Consider the following 4,641-nt stretch of genomic DNA (forward strand, 5'->3'; position numbering starts at 1 on the left):
ATTTAAATATATAAAATAAATATCAAAAATATAAGTCTTTGTTTTACTATGGTTGCAAATATCAAAAAATTTCTATATGTGACACGGCACCAGAGTTAAGTTAGGGTTTTTCAAAATGCTGACACGCCGAGCTCAAAAGGTTCGCCATCACTGTACTAGGTTGTTGTAGAAATGATGAATTCATATAAATTTAATATAAGTAAAGAGCTATTATTGTGCCTAGCGAATAGTAAGTGCTATAGAACTGTTAGGTTGTTGCTGTTGTTGTTGGTAGCAGTGGTGGTGGTGGTGGTGCTGGTAGAGTTATTCCGAAGAATAATGAGAAGTTAGTTTCTCCAGGACAAATTATTCAGGACATTCATAAGTTGTTAAACTTGATGAAACAAAGCATTTAAATTGATTATTAATGTCTAATCCACATTTAATCATAATATGTTCAAGTTACTTTTAGCTCAAAAACAGAAGGTGCCCAGGAGGCTGCAATATGGCAGCGGAAGGAGAAGGCCTGGAGTCTGGCTGAGTAAAACCACCAATTCTTTTTTTTTTAATTTCTTTATTGATTAAGGTGTTACGTATGTGTCCTCATCCCCCCATTACCTCCCAAACCCCCCACTCATGTCTTCACCCCCCTGTTGTCTGTGTCCATTAGTTAGGCTTATATGCATGCATACAAGTCCTTTGGTTGATCTCTCCCCCTTACCCACACCTTCCCCTACCTTCCTTCTGAGGTTTGACAATCTGATTGATGCTTCTCTATCTCTGGGTCTAAAACCACCAATTCTTGCAACCATCAGGAGGACTGGGAAAACATAATTGGCCTCTGTGATCAGACCAACAAAAGGGTTTGAAGAGCCACCGATAGCTGTTCTACTGCTAGCCACAAAATCCAGTCTCTGCAGGAGTGAGAGGCAGTTCAGGCACCAATGGTTCTGGAGTCATGTATGAAGAACTGTGGGAAGAGATTTCATAATAAAATGGGAAAGTTCCAGGTTTTTTAATGTGTTTATCAAAGTTGTCTCTTCAAAGTACCTAAGGGGCAGGGTGTCTGAGAAAGTGAATACCAAGGTTACCAAGCTACTTTATAGCTGGACATTGGCCCTGCCAGAAGAAATGAAGATCAAGGATGCCTACCACATGTTTCAGATACAGGGCATAGGGCAGGGCATAGAGGGGATCTGATTCACTGATCCCCTCTCCACCATCATTTCCAAAAACACCCCCTTTTTGATGATAAGGATAAATCCAAGCTTTTAGCCAAGTTTTTGAAAAACAAAAACCCAGCTGACCTGCAACAGGCTAATAAGCTCATCAAGTCCATGGTGAAGAAAGATGAGGTGCACATCCAGAAGATGAACAAGCATTTGCAAACTATATAGGAGGTTAATAACAATGTGAGGCTGCTCACTGAAATACTACTTCATTACAGCAAAGAGGATTCATCAGAGGCAGATAAAAAGCTCATGAAGGAGCTATTTGATCATTGTGAGAATAAGAGGTGGATGTATTCAAACTAGCCAGGGAGATAGAGGACAATGGTTTGGGGGACATCCTGGGAGTCAGTGACAAGCAGGTCACAAACTCAGATAAAACAATTTTTGAAGGGCAGGTCATCAATGGTGAGGTGGCCACCTCAAAATGTCTGACTGTGAAGGAAATTACCACTCCAGTAACCAAGGTACACTCATTGATCTTGTGGACTTAGCTACAGCACACAGATCATCTCCATTGTGGTCCCAGCCGCCAGCCTGGCTTCCTCAGGCATTCCTTTCTCCCTCCACTTCCCTAGACCTCAGGACCTGGGTACAGCCACTAGTCCAGCCAGGCCAAGCCCCCTGCCCTCAGGGCCTAACAGCACAAGCAAACCCTCTGTTTGCTGGATGAGGAGCTGCTCTGCTTGCGCCTCACTGACCCAGCCCCTAGGGCTCCTCCCAAAGAGTCAGCTGGAAACAGCCAGTGGCCCCTATTCCAGAATGAAGAGTCAAACCTGGTCTTCTTCAGTTCTAAACCTGGGACTGCTGTCTGTAGCCCCTTAGACAGGTCTCTCCTCCAGCCCTTAGCAACCCCTACAGGCAACTCCCAAGCTTTACTGCCACCCGCCTTCCCAGTTCCTGTGGTCCCAGCCAGCATTTCATCTCCAAAAGCAGGCTTTTTGTTCCCCACTGGACTGACCTCAGCTTTGGCCCCAAAGACTGAGCCCACAGCCCCTGGATACCATGGCTCATCTTTGGGTGACAGCACCCTACATCAGCTAGATGCCCTTGATTAGCTTCTAGAACAAGCCAAAGCGACCTCAGGCCTGGTGAAACCCATGTCCTCCAGCTTCTTACCCAGGGCCACCACCTCTCATCTGATCCCCACCAGTATCTCAACTAGGCTTTTCCTGCCATTCTCATGGGTCCTCACAGTCCTCTCTTCCAACTACTGTCTTCCTGTCCCAAGGGAGCCCCATGAAGGGGCCTGAGCTTTCTTTGGGCAGTGTCCTTGTCTCCCTGGAATCTGTCAAGCCTAGCAATGCCTATCATAAAAACAGCTTCCACCCTAACCGGTTTGGCTCAGTGGATAGAGCATCGGCCTGGGGACTGAAGGGTCCCAGGTTCGATTCCGGTCAAGGGCATGTACCTTGGTTGCGGGCACATCCCCAGTAAGGGGTGTGCAGGAGGCAGCTCGTCGATGTTTCTCTCTCATGGATGTTTCTAACTCTCTATCCCTCTCCCTTCTTCTCTGTAAAAAATCAATAAAATATATTCAAACAAACAAACAAACAAACAACCCAGCTTCCACATCCTTTTTCGCTTTACCAAAGTATGTCAGTCAGGAAAGGCTGATGTGCTGGTGGTGGTTGTGTCCATGCTGAATATGGATCCCGTGCCTATCAACAGCATTGTGCTGCAGGTCACACATCAATGACAGTGAAGTTGCTGCCACCCTATGGGACAAAACTCCCTCCATTTAGCCCCTTCCAGTACCAACAGCCATCACCCAGGTCATGCTGCTGGCTAATCTACTGAAGGTAAAGACAAAGTTTCAGTATAGGCTGACCTTCACCCTGGGGGAGCAGCTGAGCATGGAGGTGGATGAGGAGACCAGTTCGGTTCTGTGGAGCAATAGGGGAAGCAATGAGCCTGGAGGATGCTGTCATCTCCACTTTGAAACCCAAGGAGGTTGTCCTGAAACAAGTGGGCTCTCCAGGTTCAGCCATTCTCCATATCCTGACCACAGTGCTTAGAGCTTTGGTATTGAGCAGGGGCCCTGGGCATTGCTGCCAGGAGTTGAGTTGCTGCTGTGATGGGCTCTCCTCCTTTGGTCCCCTAAAATGACCTGTTTTTATGTTACCTGTGTGACTTGAAATGTACTATTGGGTGGGATGTGGCCACAAACTCTGCACTATTCCCCTGGGTACACAGACCCAAGGCTTTGCAGGGGTCCTTAAACTATGGCCCGCGGGCCACATGCGGCCCGCCGAAAACATTTATTCGGCCCGCTGGGTGTTTTTTGCCGCCACTGTGTGCATAGGAATTTGTTCATAGTTTTTTTTTTAAACTATAGTCCAGCCCTCCAACGGTCTGAGGGACAGTGAACTGGCCCCCTGTTTAAAAAGTTTGAGGACCCCTGTTTCCCCCCCTCATGCTGGTATCCCCTGATGCCACAAGGGAGGGTCTCTAAAGAGACTTGGGGTCTCTCCTCAAGGACCAGTTCCTCACCACCCCCAGAGGCCTCAGCTCTCCCACCCCCACACCTGCCATGCTGCTTTGTGCTCCCCTTGCTGGCAGGATCCTATTCTTACCTCCAGACAGGTGGGCAAAATCCAGTGATCCCAAATGGGCCTGAGCACAGAGAAAGGAGTTGGTGTGCTGACTTCCATGGCAGCATCAGCATGGAATGGCCACTAGATGATAAGTATATGCTTGTCCCTGGTGGTAGCAGGCTGTGTCCTATGGACATTTCAGCAGGGCATTAGCAATAGAACTTACCCTCAAAGCAGCCCAAACTAAAGATAGAAAAGAAAATGGAAGAGAACCAATGTGTCCCCTTCTCCAGAAGCAGGTATTTGGAGCTTTGGGGGAAAAGTGTGCTTCCCACATGGGAACAGGCCAGCCTACTCACTACCTCTTGCTTGGCATGAAATAGATTGCTTTCTTGCCCTTTGATTCTCTGAATAGAGGACAGCTGCCCACTTCTGCAGCCTTCTGCCTTGACTTTCAGATGACCTGTGGTATGGCATACAATCAGGAACAAAAGGCCTCAGGGTCAGATACATTGCACTAGGCTTACCTGCTGCCCAGAAACTCTGACTTCCTTCAGCTGCTGAGGGATACTATCAGCAAGAATTTGGGTCTGGAGGTGGTGAGATTGGAGGCCATGCTTGAATTGAGTCACCAGATCCTATTGCTTCAACAATGCTCAGCCCCAGCTAGCTTGTGCCAGACTCTATGTAGAGACTCACACAGCTAGTAGGACATAGGTAAAAGAAAAGAAAAGTACTGCTGAAGAAGTAGCATACAATGACATCCTAGAGGGTTTTAAATGCCAAATTGAGAAACTTGGACATTAGGTTTGGCCAGGCGACAAAACTCTTTTATTTAATAAAAGAAATGTATGCTCTCATGTTAAGTGTTCTCAACACACACACACACACACACA

General features: G+C 47.2%; 1 pseudogene; it reads left to right on the top strand.

Annotated features, from left to right (window-relative positions):
* The first annotated feature begins 484 nt into the window (after positions 1 to 484).
* Positions 485 to 4,123, top strand: LOC102759836 (annotated as a pseudogene).
* The last annotated feature ends 518 nt before the right edge of the window (positions 4,124 to 4,641 follow it).

Source organism: Myotis davidii, unplaced genomic scaffold (genome assembly GCF_000327345.1).
Source record: "Myotis davidii unplaced genomic scaffold, ASM32734v1 scaffold1715, whole genome shotgun sequence".
In the NCBI taxonomy this organism is placed as follows: domain Eukaryota; kingdom Metazoa; phylum Chordata; class Mammalia; order Chiroptera; family Vespertilionidae; genus Myotis; species Myotis davidii.